This window comes from Cibotium barometz, chromosome 10 (genome assembly GCF_041138505.1).
Source record: "Cibotium barometz isolate CiBa-2024 chromosome 10, ASM4113850v1, whole genome shotgun sequence".
In the NCBI taxonomy this organism is placed as follows: domain Eukaryota; kingdom Viridiplantae; phylum Streptophyta; class Polypodiopsida; order Cyatheales; family Cibotiaceae; genus Cibotium; species Cibotium barometz.
In genome coordinates, this window is record NC_141055.1 from 51257836 (window position 1) to 51275703 (window position 17868).

Here is a 17868-nt window from a genome sequence, read left to right on the forward strand (position 1 = left end):
AGATAGCTACAGTTTTGGTTAAAAAAAACTGTAGCTATCTATAAGTTCCGCCCTCCAGCTTTGAGATGTACAAGTGTAAGAAACTCCCCTTCAAATCTTATAATTCTCTGAAATAGAAGAAAGATCCTGTTTTATCCCGTTTTGGCCTGGAGAGAGAAAATGTCTAGAGGGAGGTAGTCTAGAATTGAGATATTTTTTGATATAAAAATCGTCCTAGTGTCTAAAATGGTTTCCCCTGAAACAGAAATTCAAAAAGAACTTTCCAATGTGCAATTGGAATTAATTGAAAATATGTATAAAGGACCTTAGCCTAAGGGTCTAGATTTTTAGAAATTTTTGGATTATGGTCCAATTAAGGTTCCCATGGGCAAATCGGATTAATCCAAGTGGGGAGGAGATAAATCCAATGAATAAAAGAAAACACCCAAAAAATGAGTAAATGCCCACATAAGATGAACAGTTGACTGAGTACAAGGTTTATTAGTAAAAAACTATGAGATATTACTTAAAAAACTATGAGATATTACTTAAAAAATGAGATATTTTGGGTATAATGATACATTTAAAATTATATAGCTTACTTTATTTATAGAGCCTTCCTTATCAACATGTTGTTGGGATTATGCTAGAAGGATGGGTGCATAAATTACAAGAAATTATTATAATGATTTGCATGTTCCTTTATGTAACTTCAATATCCTCAAAAGTTTGGAGTCTCCACGCGGGCACCCACATTATGCACTCATAGTATCCGAAAATCTACTTGAGCGTTGGTCTTTTATTGATGTCAAAGGCCAAACCTTGTGCGCCTTTGTGGTAGTGGTCCCAGTCTAGGAAGTCCTCCATTAGCGTGATGATCAAGTTGAAAAATCTCATTGCTAACCGAGCAGGATTTGGATCGCATGCTCAAACTCTATTCAGTGGAGGGGATCCGGCCAGTTGAGAGGATCAAGCGGAGGGTGGACCTCCTCACGCTCGACCTCCTCACGCTCAAGTGGTGGCGGTGTGGCAGAATCTCACCTTCTTCCAGGGCTCGCTGGGAGGGGAGATGCATCATTGGTGAGGGTGGAGCGGTAATCAATGTAGAGGCTCCTATGAGCATCAAGAAGTGGTGTGGATTTTGTTGAAGGGAAATCTTGGAATGCAATGTGCAATATGCAATGTGCAAGGACAATGGGTGGTGACAGTGGTGGTGTAGGAAAGCGAATGGGGGAGGGAATAAGGGTAGGGTTGAGGTGCCAGTTGGGGGTGGGGGTTGCGGTGGTTGGGTGCTGGTGCTTGCGTGAGAGGGACTGGGGGGTGGAGGCTAATGTGAGGGAGAGGAAGGTGGTGGTGGTGGTGGTGGTGGTGGTGGAGGTGGCTAGGCTCCTCAGTCTTCGTTGCCACACACTGGCATGGCCTTCATCGTCGTTGCCTTGATCTTTGCCATTTGAATCTTTTGGGCCATGGGCTTTGCAAAAAGCCTTCACCTCTGCAGCTTCCTGAGATGTGAATTCCATTGGGAAGGGCACATGTGAGTCATTGGATTGGCAGATGCACGTGGCTTCCATGACCTCGATCTAGATGTGGCATCTTTAGTATAGGATAAGGAGCCCTGTTGAGTAGGGAGAAAGGGCGTCACTACAGAGGGAGCGGTATGCTGTATTCACCATGTGCCATCCCCTACTATGTAGATGTTGCAATGCATTGACCGTCATCTGGGGGAGGAGTAGGGGTATGAACACATGCCTTCATGGATGGAGAGGTCAATAAGATCAGCTGGATTCGTTGGTTGGCCGAATCTGAGTAGATGACACCAGCTGATCAAATTGGCTTGGAGAGGGTGGGGAGGCAACTCATAGAAGATGTGTGGGCGCATGAATCACATCCTATCGCATCCCATTTACATCTTATCACAACCATTATACATCTATTCCCATTTAGTAGCTTTTTCTACTTCGATACCGATAAATTTCTGCCAATTGCTTGGTCTAGATAAAGGTTCTTTTTCTCGACGACTATTTTTATATTCTTTCTCGATTCCTCAAAATGAATTATATTCGATATTCCGCTTTTGAATAAAAGAATTCATGGGATTTATGAAAATCAATTCTACCCATATTACCACTTTTGATAAATAATCATAAATTGAACCACTTTTGATAAATAATCATAAATTGAATCATACTTAAAAAAATCTCTTTTTCTCATTTAAATTCTTGCACCTCAAACATCATGGGAATTCCTCTTTTTGCATTTAATTATTTGCATTCCAATGTCATGGGAATTCCTCTTTTATCATCAAATATTTCTCATAAAATAAATTCATCTAAAATAAAATATCCATTAATTCAATATGCTAGAAATTTCTCTTTTCCTATCATAAAATAAATTTATCTAAAATTTATCTTTGAATTTAAATAAAATATCCATTAATTCCAATATGCTAGGAATTTCACTTTTCCTATTTAAATGATTGAATCCCAAATGTCATAGGAATTTCTCTTTTATTATTTAAATATAATTACCATAATTTTCTCTTTTCTTAAGTAATTAATTACACATAAACCTTAAAAATTAGTTTTCCATTGAATGTGACAAAAACCATTCTTTTAGCCTAGGATATTCAATCCTAGAATATGATAGGAAGTCCTCTTTTCACGTTATGCATAAGAATGAATTATGTATCAATTTCTTAAAAATTTTGCCATAGCTCCACTGCTGTTACTAGCAAATTTTAATTTTTATGAAAAGAATAAGACATAGTAATGTAATTGTGATAGTATAACTATCTTCTAGTCTTAAATCCAATTTATGGATTTATCTCATAATATTACCATAATTTTCAAGCATATAAGTATAAAAATCATTTTCTTAAACCTCTAGCTTCACAAGCCTAGAGTTTGATTTGTGAATTGAGAATTCCTCCATGAGAAGCACTAATTGAATAGAGAATCACTCAAAGGAATGACCATTCTTTGCGGGAGAGAGAGATAAACATAAAAGCATTCTAATTTAAGCATAAATGTAAACTTTATGTGAGTGATTAATCACTAAAATTCATTATAGAGCTTCATTTGCATTGAAGAACCATTCAATCGAATACTTCTCAAGCTTGAGAGGGGTTGAGAAGTGAAAAACATTTAGAAGATTAAGAAAACGACCATAAAGTCACACTTTACCTCTTGTTTTGCTTGATTCTTTAGTCTTAGGAGAGGCCCCTAACCAATCAATTGGTTAGTATGTTGAGGAAGGCTCCAAAGAAGGTTGAAGAGAGAGAAAGAAGCTCCAATCTCTACAAATTGTAGAGGATTTTTAGAGGATAATAGAAAATATCATTATTTTAGTATAATACTGGCATGGTATAGCTCACAGATTTTTTTACAAAGGACTAAGGATCTATTTATAGGTGAGGGAGTCCTCTAACCAAGTCCAACTAGGTTCTAGAATTTTCCAGGTTCAGTTTGGCTGAATTTAGACAAGATTTAGACCTAGTTTGGCTCTCTTTTGATTTGGTTTGAGATAAAAATATCACAATTTTTTTGAGTTGAAAACTCCACCACATGTGTGAAATAGGCGCCTCCTTGAAGTGCCCCCTTCTCCTTACCAGGATGTGAAGTGATAGATATGAATGTATGGATAGATGTGGGTAGTCGTACTACATGTAAACGGTTGGATGGATGTGGATGAATGAGATGAGAAGTGTATGAATGAGACATGATGTGGATGTGATGTAATGTGGATGGGATGAATGAGATATGATGTGGATAGATGTGATGTGATGTAATGTGGATAGAATGTATGTGATGGGATGGTGATGAGATGGATATGAATGAATGTGATGTGATGGTAAATGGATGTGATGTAAATGAATGAGATGGACGTGAATGGATGTGATATGAATGAGATGGATGTAAATGAATGAGATGGACGTGAATGGATGTGATGTGATGTGATGGATGTGAAAGGATGGATGTGAATGAATGTGATACAAATGAATAAGATGGATGTGAAAGGATGGATGTGATGTGATGGATGTGATGCAAATGAATAAGATGGATGTGATGTGATGTGATCTGATGTGATGTGAATCCCAAGGATAGATGTGAATGAATGAGATGTGATGTGAATGGATGAGATGTGATGTGATGTCATTTTAATCGAGATGTGAATAAATGATATGGGATGTGAATGGATGAGATGTGATGTGATGTGAATCGAGATGTGAACGACTGAGATGTGATGTGAAATGGATGTGATGTCAATTGGGATAGATGTGAATGGATGATATGTGATATGAAACGAGATAGATGTAAATGAATGAGATGCGATGTGAATGGATGAGATGTGATGGCATGTGAATCGGGATAGATGTGAATGAATGAGATGTGAGGTGAAATGCATGGATGTGATGTGATATGGATCAGGGTAGATATGAATGGATGAGATGTGAATGAATGTGATGTGATGAGATGTGGATATGGGTGATGCGAGTGGATGAGATGTGATGAGGATAAATGAGAAAAGATGTGATGAGATGGAAAATGATGTGGTTGGATGAGAATGGGAATACATAAATATGAATTGGATGTGGATTAAGTAATGTGGATTGATGTGGAACAATGTGGAAAGACGAGAGTTCGTTATAGAAACTGTATTTATGACCTGTTTTTAAATGACTGTTTTATGTCAAGAATGCTGGGGAAGCATTTTGACCGTCTTGTGAATGAGGTCATGGAGACCTAACTGACAAAATTGCAACAGCTGACGGGGAGTCAACGGAGGACGTCTCGCGTAGTAAGGTCGGCCGAGGTCTTGACCAGCCTCGGCTCGATTTAAATGGGGAGCTTCCGGTACGGTGGATGAGGGACCAAGGAAGCGGCCTATAAGTGAAGCGCTAGGTGACCTGCGCAGGATCCTAGAGGGTGCTGACCATACGGTGCTCGGGCTCTGGGTCACCGAAGATACCCACACGTGCATCGAGGAAGATATTGGAACAAGGAGTAAGAGTTGTTTTCTGAATTCGGGCATGGATCTGGTTGATTGACCTTGCTGGTCTTCAACGGATGAGTCCATGGCTCTTTTATATGGATCTGTTGGTTGATCTTGCTGATCTTCAATGGAGAGTCCATCTGGATTTTTATAAGTGAATATATTTCCGGGTACTATAAGCTAGGAACTTTTGAAAAGGCCCCTGAGTGGACAGGTGGTGAGCGTTCTCATTGCCAATGATGCCATAGGTACACCGATGAAAGAATGATCGAAAACTAGAAATCAACCGGATATTTTGGAGGATTATGATCAGTGATACTATGGTTTCATTAAAAGATTGTTTTAAAGTCAGTTGAATCTGTGAAACATTGATCAGTGAGATCAGTGATACTATGGTTTCATTAAAATATTGTTTTAAAGTCAGCTGAATCTGTGAAACATGAAATTTTATATTGGGTGTGTAAGTGGTGTGACTATCTTGAATTTCGCATGAAGCGCTGGCTAGGGGGCATGGAAACTCTTTTCCCTCGTACACCCGGGACAAAACATAACCAAATTCCTAAATGGATTCTATCACTACAGTGGTTGGGCGGTTGGCTAACCCACGGGACTGGATTGGGTTAGTCTGGACTGATGGATCCCTAAAATGAGACTTTGCTTTTGCTAATACATAGTTACCTTGCTGTAAACAATTTACTTTTGGTATTATTCTATTTTTTATAGTAGTCCTTTGCCATGTTCCTTGGTTTACCATAGTAATAGTATTGTATGCTATTTTCATTTTGATTTCTTTGCTAATCACCTTGGCTTTTCTAGCTCCCCGTACCTTTAGAGTGGCCTCTTTGACTTATCTGTACATTTGATCCATGTTGTTGTTTTGCAGCTCATGACTTATGTTTCTAAACCATCCTCCACCTTGGCCTCTAAATGATGATCTATCTCTACCTCTACTTGTATCTAAGAAGAAGTCATGCTCACTGACTGTATTCTTTGCCACAAGGCCATTCAAGTTCATAGACATCATAATCCTCATATATGATCTAATGGAAGCAAGGGAATCTCCAAGCCCTTTAACCTTCACTAAAGCAATCATTTATATCTAGGTTTACTTTGGTCACGTTATGGAACTCTTACTTTAGTTGCATCTTTGAAGCTCAGATGTTTGTGCTATACATCTTCACAAAGGTGTCCCAAGTCTCCTTAGGTGTTTGTGCATCCTGTATGTCACACTAATAGACAACCAATACAACACCTTTCTAGATCTTTTATGCCATGCTTTATATGCTTGCACTAGATGAGAGATGGGATTTTCTCCACCAATCTCTTGCTCCTTTTTATCATCTACAATGAGCTCCAATATCATTTTTCAATAAGAAAATTGGTCATCCTAATCTTCCATGCTTGGAAATTATTCTTTGCCAGCTTTTCACTCACAATTTGAGATAGACTGTCAAAAATGATTATCTGTAGCAACTTACCAAATGGTGCTTTCCAAAGAATTCTACACTTGTAGTAAACCTATAATCTCTAACATTTTATAGAGTAACTATATGTGAAACACATGTAACACCTAGATTCGCTGCACATACTATCCTACAGACCACATTTTTGCTGCAACACAATCAAAATTATCACTTTACAAAGTGCCTTGGAAACTTGCAGAGGTAAAAGAGAGCTTTAAATGCGCCTGAATCATGTGAAAATGTTTAAAAAATTTAGTTAACAAAGTTAACTGCACAATATGGGCTTCTTCCTTCACCCAAGAGGATATCTAAATCTAAGACAATGACTTTCCTATTTGCCTATAGCTCTCACTGCTACCAAAGGTGTTGCTCCAAAATCAAAGCGCGAAAGGGATGAAAATAGCCTTACCTATATACCTCTTCCTTGATTACCTCTTCGTTGTCTCCTTACTTCTCACACAAACAGGCGGGTCATCAATGTCCATAGCACTAGTTGAGCTTGATATCTCAAAAATAATTACACACTAACCCTGCCATAGGCCTAGTTCCTAGGTTTTCATGTGCTAGGTTGGCTTTTTTCATATAAGGGAAGTGTGTGAGTTGATTTCATGCACATGAGCTGAGTTCATACTGAAAAGGAAAATACATGAGCTAAGTTCATACAAAAAATGGAAGTATGTGACCTAAATTCATACATGTAAGCCTATATACATGAGCTAAGTTCATACAAAAAATGGAAGTATGTGACCTAAATTCATACATGTAAGCCTATATACATGAGCCAAGAGATGTTATCCTAGCGACATGAACCTAGATATATAAGCCTAGACACATGAGCGTATAGATATAAGCCTCTAAATACATGAGCTTATAGATGTGAGTCTAGAGGTGTGGATAAGAAAGAGAAGCTTGTGAATGCTATAGCAAACTTTTTTAATGCAAGCTCAAAGAGACTTGAAGCCCATATTGTGTAGTTAACTTTGTTAACTATTATTTTTTACATTTTCACATGAGTCAGGCGCATTTCAAGCTCCATTTTTTCTCTACAAGTTTCCAAGGCACCTTGTAAAGTGTTGATTTTGATTGTGTTGCTTCTCCATGCTCTGAAAGGCTATTTGAATTATTTTCCCAAAAAGACAAGAATGTGCAACATAGGCTAAAATTAAGAATCTCTACAATCATATAGAAAGCATGGCTATAACCAAATGTATGGTTATAAAATGCTTCTCTTAATGTGTGACCTTTTTGATTTCAAATGTTGCCTTTTAAAATTAAAGGAATAACATAACCTCCCCAATATTAGAAGGTCTTGATAGTAAGGAAAGCTATATGCACATTCATCAGTCCCAATATCTTATAAAAGAACATGCTAACATTTCTAAACTCTAAGGATATACCACCTCCAAAACATCTAGTATTGTCATTGTTGCAAGGATCCAAATCCACATTAAGAAGAAAAGTAAGGATTTTATACCCCACTCTTGTTTGGAGGAAAAACAAGATAATCCACCATTCTCACTAGTATCAAGACTAGCTCCTCATCAATCATATCAAGCCATATACTCTTCTTCAAGCTACACATCCTTGCCATCTCTCTCCAACCTTACGGGTTTTTGATGTTTCAATTTTTTTTTATTTTTCTAAATTCATAGAATGTTTAGTATAGCCAAGATTCATGTGATCATCTTGTGGGGGAGCTCAAGGAACAATTTGGACTCCTCGCAAGATGAGAGTACTCGATAAACAATTCTTAGCTTTATCTATGCTTCATTTTATTGTTCACTTTAGCCCAATCTACTTTTTAAGTCTCTTGATATTAGCCCAGTCTTTTTTTTGAGTCTCTTGATATTAGCCCAGTCTCTTTTTTGTCTCTTGATTAGCCTTGAATAGAAGACACACCTTCTTAGATTCCTCTTCCCCAACATGAGAGCTTAGGTCAATTATGGAAAAATAATTGTCCACGTGTTACGAATAACTATAAGCTTTAATAAGAAGTTGGAACATTTGTGTACAAGACCTTGGAATTGATTCTCTCTCACAAACTAGAGTTTAAGTCTCAACCTTCATCATGTTTGCAATAGTTAAGCCACACCACATACATTGCACACATGACGATGCCTAAAATGGGAAGAGGGATCCACCTTTATCAAGAAAGACCGCTCTTAAGGCAAGCAATATGTCTCTTTTTCCTACAATGGTGCATCCGTAGATTATGTATATTATTATCACAGAGCCCAACTTTTGTAGCTTATTAATGTGTTCTTAAGTCGTACTTTAGTAATCCATATTAAATTTTCCAATTTATATTTCTCATTTTTTGATCAGCGCTTCAAAGAGGGACTACCTTGTGTTTTGTTTACTAATAAATGATTTTATTTTTATTGCTCAAAACCACTATTGATAAGTTCAACTAATTTCTTAACCAAAACTAGAAATATTGCTTCTATACATTGGCCTCTAGAGACGATGATCTAGTGTCTCTACCTCTACATGTATCTAAGAAGAAGTCATGCTCATTTGAATTTTGAGAGGATGAACCTCCCCTAATATTCATCTCTTCTCATATGAGAAGAGAAATGAATTCTTAAAATCAGGAAAGTTCTCTCGAACTCTAATGAAGATCTCAAACCGACTGTATTCTTTGCCAAGGCCATTCAAGGTCACAGACATCATAATCATCATATATGATCCAAGAGAAGCAAGGGCATCTCCAAGCCCTTTAACCTTCACTGAGTAATCATTTATATCTAGGTTTCCTCTGGTCACATTATGGAACTCTTACTTTAGTTGCATATTTCGAGATTGGGTGTTTGTGCTATACATCTTCACAAAGGTGTCCCAAGTCTCCTTAGGAATTTGTGCATCCTATATATGCATAATCATAGAATCTCTCACGCTGATAATACAACACCTTTCTGGATCTTTCATGCCATGTTGTATATGCTTGCACCCTATGAGGGGTGAAATTTTCTCCACCAATCTCTGGCTCCTTTTCATCGAGCTGGGATTTTCTCCACCAATCTCTGGTTCCTTTTCATCACCTCTAAAATGAACTCCCAATATCCTTTTTCCACAAGGAAATTGGTCATCTTGAACTTCCACGCTTGGAAACTATTCTCTGCCAGCTTTTCTTTCATAATTTAAAATAGACTGTCAGAAATGATTACCTTTAGTAACTTGCCAAATGGTGCTTTCGAAGGAATTCGACACTTGTAGTAAACCTACAATTTCCAACACTTCTACGGTACTGTAAAAATGTTATACAGTAACTATATGTGAAACATAAACATAACCATACATCCATCAACACCAATAACATGTAGATTCGTTGCACACACTATGCCACAAACCAAATGTTTACTGCTAGGCTCTTTTGGTTTCTCATGTTCACGCCTCTAGACTTATGTCTACAAGCTCACGTCTATAGGTTCACATGTCTAGGCTCATGTATCCAAGCTAACGGCTACAAGTTCACTTGTCTAGGCCCACATCTCACCAAACTTATGCCTATAGTAGGTTTATATGTCATACATCTAGGATCAAGTCTTTAGGCTCGTGTCCCTTTCCTCACGTGTCTAAGTTCACACTTCTAGACTCACATCTACAAGCTCACATCTCTAGGCTTATATCTATCGGCTCATGTGTCTAGGACTATGTATCTAGGTTCATGTCTCTTGGATGTGTAATTATTATTGAGATATCAAGATCAAATAGTGCTATGGACATTGATGACCTGCCTAGTTTGCATGAGAACTAAGGAGACAATCAAGAGGCAAGCAAGGAAGAGGTATATGGGTAAGGCTATTTCCATCTCTTTCACTCTTTGATTTTGGAGAAACACCTTTGGTAGCTATGAGAGATATAGGCAAACAAGGAAGTCATTGTCTCAGATTGATATATCCTCTTGGTGGGTGAAGGAAGAAGCCCATAATGTGCAGTTAACTTTGTTAACTAATACTTTTTTGCATTTTCACGTGATTCAGGTGCATTTCAAGCCCCGTTTTGGCTCTGCAAGTTTCCAAGGTACTTTTTAAAGCGTTTCTTTTGATTGTGTTGCTTTTCCATGCCTTGAAAGAATATTTGAATTATTTTTCCAAAAAGAGAAGAATGTGCAACATAGGCTAAAATTAAGAATCTCTACAATCATAGACAACATGGGTATAACCAAATGTATGGTTATAAAATGCTTCTCTTAATGTATGACCTTATTAATTTCAAGTGTGGCCTTTTAAAATGAAAGGAATAACTTAACCTCCCCAATATTAGAAGGTCTCGATAATAAGCAAAGCTATATACACATTCATCAGTCCCAATATCTTACAAAAGAACATGCTAACATTTCTAAACTCCAAGGATATACCACCTCCAGAACATCTAGTCTTGTCATTGCAAGGATCCAAATCCACATTAAGAAGAAAAGTAAGGATTTTATACCCCACTCTTGTTTGGAGTAAAAACAAGATAATCCACCGTTCTCACTAATATCAAGACTAGCTCCTCATCAACCATATCAAGCCATATACTCTTCTTCAAGCTGCACATCCTTGCCATCTTTCTCCAACCTTACGGGTTTTTGATGTTTCAATTTTATTTTATTTTTCTAAATCCATAGAATGTTTGGCATAGCCAAGATTCATGTGATCATCTTGGGGGAGCTCAAGGAACAAGTTGGACTCCCACGCGACGACAACCAAGCACCCCAAACAACCACATTTATGGAGATCATGACATGTCTCTTTTGAGGTACCATTTAAGTCTCAACCTTCATCATGTTTTCAATAATTAAGCCCACATCACATACATTGCACACATGACTATGCCTAAAATGGGAAGAGGGATCCACCTTTATCAAGAAAGACTGCTCTTAAGGTAATAAATATGTCTCTTTTAACTACAATGATGCATCCGTAGATTATGTATATTATTATCACAGAGCCCAACTTTTATGGCTTATTAATGTGTTCTTAAGTCTTATTTTAGTAATCCATATTAAATTTTTCAATTTATATTTCTCATTTTTTTATCAGCGCTTCAAAGAGGGACTACCTTGTGTTTTGTTTACTAAGAAATGATTTTATTTTTATTGCTCAAAACCACTATTGATAAGTTCAACTAATTTCCTTACCAAAACCAGAAATATTGCTTCTATACCTCAGCCTCTAGATGATGATCTAGTGTCTCTACCTCTACTTGTATCTAAGAAGAAGTCATGCTCATTTTAATTTTAAAGAAACAATCAAAAACACTTAATTAGTACATCATAACCATTAATTATGATTGTGAACATTATCCCATTTAACCAAATCAAAAAATCTCAAAAATCACAAAAACACAGACCAAACTAGCTCTCGGGTAGTAGGAGATAAGATCCCATAGTCCCATGCAAAGAGATGTGAGTCTAGACACGAGCCTATAGACCTGAGTTTGGACACATGAGCCCTATGTTTAGACACATGAACATGAAAACGTGAGCCTTGAGGAATAAGTCCAGAGGTAGATATATCTAATATAGTATGAACTAGTTATTGGACACACCTACCCATGTTCTTAGAAGATTTTCTTATAATACAATCTGTATCGACTACAAATTCCAAGGCAAATTCTTGTCCTTTGTAATTATTGGAAAAATAAGAACACTTATAACCCACACCAACCCTGTCATAGACCCAATTTTAAGATTTACGTGCCCCAAGTAGACTCATTTCATACAAGGAAAGGATTTTCTTATAATACAATCTATACCGACTACAAATTCCAAGGAAAATTCTTATCCTTTGTAATTATTGCAAAAACAATTACACTATTACCCACACCAACCCTGTCAGAGACCCAATTTTTAGATTTGTGTGCCCCAAGTAAACTCATTTCATACAAGGAAAGTACATGCGCCAAGTTTTTACAAAGAAATGTCATGAGCCTACAAACCTGAGTCTAGAGGGCTGAACTTGCATACGTGAACATGCACATGTGAGCGTGCACTAACTCCCATGTTACATTTGTACAATGCTTTCATCTCCTCATCCATGGCATCTTCCCATTATCTATTTTCAAGTGCCTGCTCAAAATTAGTGGTCTCAATCCTATATTATTGCTTTAACCATGTAAGTGATGGGCTATATATCCATCATCATGCCTCAACCTATGATTAGGCTATCTAACCCTCGTAGAGTTTCATACACCTGGATCACTACTACTAGGTGTAATCAATTCACAAAATGCCAAGCTTCTCATGAAGACTCAGCTCTCAAAGCCACTAGAGTTACCATATACACACAATATTACTCGTTGTTGCTAATAGATCAGGCGGCACAAAAGGTTGATCTACCTTTTCGTTCCCTTTGCATGATACATATGTACCTACATTTGTTCTCACAATGGCATGACCATGGACTAAAACTTGATTCTATTACTAAAGGATAGGTCCACTAAAGCATCTATGATTACTATTGCTTGATATGTGGGGTAGCATCATTGCTTCTTATATATGTATCTTCATTGCTACATACCAGCTACTCATCTCACCAAAGATATCTTTGATTACTCGCATCTCACGAGTGGTGGGGTTATCATATTTATAATCTTTCTACTCCAAAGCATAACCAATAAACTTGCATTTCTGTGCCTTTGGATCCAACTTTGTTCTCACTTCATCGAGAATATGCACATATGCAATATATCCAAACACTTTCAAGTAAGACACATCTGGTTTTAAACTTCTGTTTAAGTGTCATGACATGAATAACTACTCGATCCTATTCATTCCTGTTGCTTTTGCTCAAAAATAATATAGTATATTCTTTTCTGACATCAAGACACGTACCACGTTTGTAACACCATTTTGTTTGTGGAGTTTACTTGTATGTGTGTAAAATGTCTCTTGATTTCTTGCTTTCTAAGAAATCATTGAACTCATTGAAAAAATACTCTATCTCGCCATTTGATTTGAGACATTTTATTTACATGCGGCTTTAGATGTCTAAAAGTGAGCAAACACCTCACTTTTCTCTTGATTCATGAAATAAAACCACTTTCCTAATGTGATCAACAATGAATTAACATAATACGTGCAACTTGCAATTATTGCAGTCTTGGACAATCCCCATATATCCGAATATATAACATCTAATGGCCTTACAATGATGTGCTTTTCATGTGAGAAATCATGTTTTGCCTAGTTTACAAAGCTGGCATGCTTCACATACTTCCTGCATATCATCAACCTTAAACTTTTGGGAAACTTGCAATGATATTTTGGTCCTACATAGACTCCAATCGCTCTGCCATGCCATTATACATTCACATGACCAATGCTCTTGTGTCATATATCAATATCTGCAATGACACATGTCCCATGCGCAATCATGGCTGCTTTCACTTCATGCATGTTAACATCTAAAGTAAACACCCTGCCATTTCTATACCCTCTACAACCAAGCGGCATTAATTTTTGAAGTCATCCACAAAACAGCCTTAAGGAGTTAACTTCACTAACCCTACTCAATCGTATGTCCAATAGAAACCAAGTTCTTCCTAATGTTTCGAACATAAAGTACATTTGCCAACTACTTTATTTTGACATCCTGCATAGACGATGGCACTTTACCAACATGCACAATGGGGTGTCTAATATCATCACTTATTTCAATATAACCTAGTTTTTTAAAACTTTTTTGCATGTTTCTAAACCACTCACCCCATGATTGGTCATGTGGTTAGAGGTACCAAAATTCACATACCACACATCTCCAAATCCTAACACATCTTCTATTGTGATACTACTGAGCATATGTTGCATCACAAATAGCTACTCACTTCTATCATCACCCTGTTTACTTTTGATTATACATAGTTACCTTGCTATAACTTTTTACTTTTGGTATCATTCTGTTTTGTATAGTAGTCTGTTGCCATGTGCCTTGGTTTACCATAGTATTTTCATTTTGATTTTTTTGTTAATCACCTTGGCCTTTCTAGCTCCCCCTACCTCTAGAGTGTCCTCTTTGACCTATCTATACATTTGATCCAGGTTGTTGTTTTGCGGCTCATGATGTATGTTTCTAAACTAGCCTCCACCTTGGCCTCTAAACGATGATCTCTCTCTACCTCTACTTGTATCTAAGAAGAAGTCATGCTCATTTGAATTTTGAGACGATGAACCTCCCCCAATATTCATCCCTTCATAAATGAGGAGATCGATAAATTCTTGAATATCAGGAAAGTTCTCTTGAACTCTAATGGAGGTCTGAAATTTACCGTATTCTTTGCCAAGGCCATTCAAGGTCACAAACATCATAATCATCATACATAACCTAATAGAAGAAAGGGATCTCCAAGCCCTTTAACCTTAACTAAGTAATCATTTATATCTCGGTTTCCTTTGGTCACATTATGGAACTCTTGCTTTAGTTACATCTTTCGAGCTTGGTTCTTTGTCCTATACATCTTCACAAAGGTGTCCCAAGTCGCTTTAGGCATTTGTGCATCCTGTATATGCTTAATCATAGAGTCTGTCACACTAATAGACAACCAATACAATGCCTTTTTGGATCTTTTGTATCATGCTTTATATGCTTGGACTTCATGAGAGATTGGATTTTCTCCACCAATCTCTGGCTCCTTTTCATCACCTAGAATGAACTCCCAATATCCTTTTTCCATAAGAAAATTTGTCATCTTGAACTTCCATGCTTGGAAGTTATTCTTTGCCAGCTTTTCACTCACAATTTGAGATAAACTGTCAGAAATGATTATCTATAGCAACTTACCAAATGGTGCTTTATAAAAAATTCTACACTTGTAGTAAATCTACAATCTCCAACACTACTACTGTATTGTAAACATGTTATACAGTAACTATATGTCAAACATTCACATAAATATACATTTAACAACACGTGTAACACTTATATTCGTTGCACACACTATCCTGCAAACCAAATTTTTGCTACAACACTTCACAAAGTGCCTTGGAAACTTGTAGAGCTAAAACAGGGCTTTAAATGCGCCTGAATCACGTGAAAATGCATTAAGAAAATATTAGTTAACAAAGTTAACTACACAATATGGGCTTCTTCCTTCACCCAAAAGGATATCTCAATCTCAGACAATGACTTTCCTCTTTGTCTATAGCTCCAGAGTTACCAAAGGTGTTGCTCCAAAATCAAAAAGGGAAAGGGATGGAAATAGCCTTACCCATATGCCTCTTCCTTCTTGCTTGCCTCTTGATTGTCTCCTTAGTTCTCACACAAACTAGGTAGGTCATCAATGTCCATAGCACTAGTTGAGCCTCATATCTCAATAATAATTACACAACACTAACCTTGCCATAGGCCTAGTTCCTAGATTTGCATGTCCTAGGTTGGCTTTTTCCATACAAGGGAAGTACAAGAGTTGCATTCATGCAAAAAAGGGAAATACATGAGCCAAGTTCATACAAAAAAGGACAATACATGAGCTAAGTTCATACAAAAAATGGAAGTATGCGAGCTAAGTTCATACAAAAGAGGCGTAAACTTGCATATGTGAACCTGCATACGTGAGAACCTGAACACGTAAGCTTTGATATTATGTGAGCATGGAGACATGAGTCTAGAGACGTAAACTTGGACACATGAGAGCCAAATGACATGAACCACGAAACATGAACATGGACATGTAAGCCTATATACATGAGCCAAGAGACATGATCTTAGCGACATTAACTTGGATACATAAGCCCAGACAAAAGAGCCTATAGATATAAGCCTAGACACGTGAGCTTATAGATGTGAGTCTAGAGGTGTGAACCTAGACATGTGAGGCTAGAGACATGAGCCTAAAGATGTGAACCAGGATATATGACATGTGAACCTCCTATAGACATAAGTCTGGTGAGACCTGAGCCTAGACAAGTTAACTTACAGACATGAGCTTGGATACGTGAGCCTAGAGATGTGAACCTATAGACGTGAGCTTGTAGACATAAGTCTAGAGGCGTGAACTTAGAGACCTAAAGAGCCTAGCAATAGCAAAAAGAAACTTGTTTTAAATCATTCACCGACTTTCAACCAATCATAGCATCTAACACGCTAAACAGACAACTAATAATTAATTTGCTAGCTCTCTCATGTCTTCCTTAAAGGCCTATGCCTGTTGAGGAGTTGCATTTTCAGCTCTGGATCCTTCTCATCACCTAAAATGGACTCCCAATATCCTTTTTCCATGAGGAAGTTTAAAAAGATGCAATCAGAGACGCAACAATCAGGTGCACTATGAAGGACGAGCCTTACTATACATGCCCAGATTTTCAAAAGAGAGTGAGCACAAAAACATTGTGTCTAGCTTGCAAGCACATCTACTTCATTTTTTACATGTCCTAGGGCTTCATTAGAATGAGAACATTTTTATGCATCAACTAATAATTTCCAACATAGACGTTTCAAGAGCTCTCAACAATTGCAGAAGGAGCTTTTCATAATATTTGGATCTAGAAATTCAGCTAATATGAATTTTCCTACTCTCCCGACCTTTTTTGTGCCCCCATTTATGTAACATGCTCCTTTTTTTATGAAGGTGATCTCCCTTTGTAAAAACAATTGTAAGACTTCTTCAACCTCAAATATGTATTTTGATAGTGTGTACTTTTCTTGTTGTACTATGTGTCAAAGAGTGAGTGTGTGTGTGTGTGTGTGTGTGTGCGTGTGTATACATATATAATGTATGTATAATAAGTGTGTGTGTGTGGATAGTTTTTTATATATAATTTGCCTGGCTTTGATTCAATAATTATAATGATTATCCATAGCCCTAAGTGCAAGAACATCTTACAACCAAATACCCCCCACACCTTGTGAGTCCGATCATTTGATTCCAAAAATTTCTCATGGTACATTCCTTATACTCCATTGTAGTCTTGCGACTACAAATATATCAATTTTCTAAATGGAATGATGTCCATTAATGTCAACTCTATGCTTCCAACTATTCGTTTTTTTGTATATATGTAAGGAGTTTGTGTTTTTTATGCCTTGACAGACTATTTGAATTATTTTTCCAAAAAGAGAAGAATGTGCAACATAGGCTAAAATTAAGAATCTCTACAATCATAGAAAGCATGGGTATAACCAAATGTATGGTTATAGAATGCTTCTCTGAATGTGTGACCTTTCTAAATTCAAATGTGGGCTTTTAAAATGAAAGGAATAACTTAACCTCTTCAATATTAGAAGGTCCTTATAATAAGCAAAGCTATATGCACATTCATAAGTCACAATGTCTTATAAAAAAGAACATGCTAACATTTCTAAAGTCCAAGGATATACCACCTCTAAAACATCTAGTTTTTGTCACTGCACGGATCCAAATCTAGAGTAAGAAGAAAAGTAAGGATTTTATACCCCACTCTTGTTTGTAGGAAAAACAAGACAATCCACCGTTCGCACTAATATCAAGACTG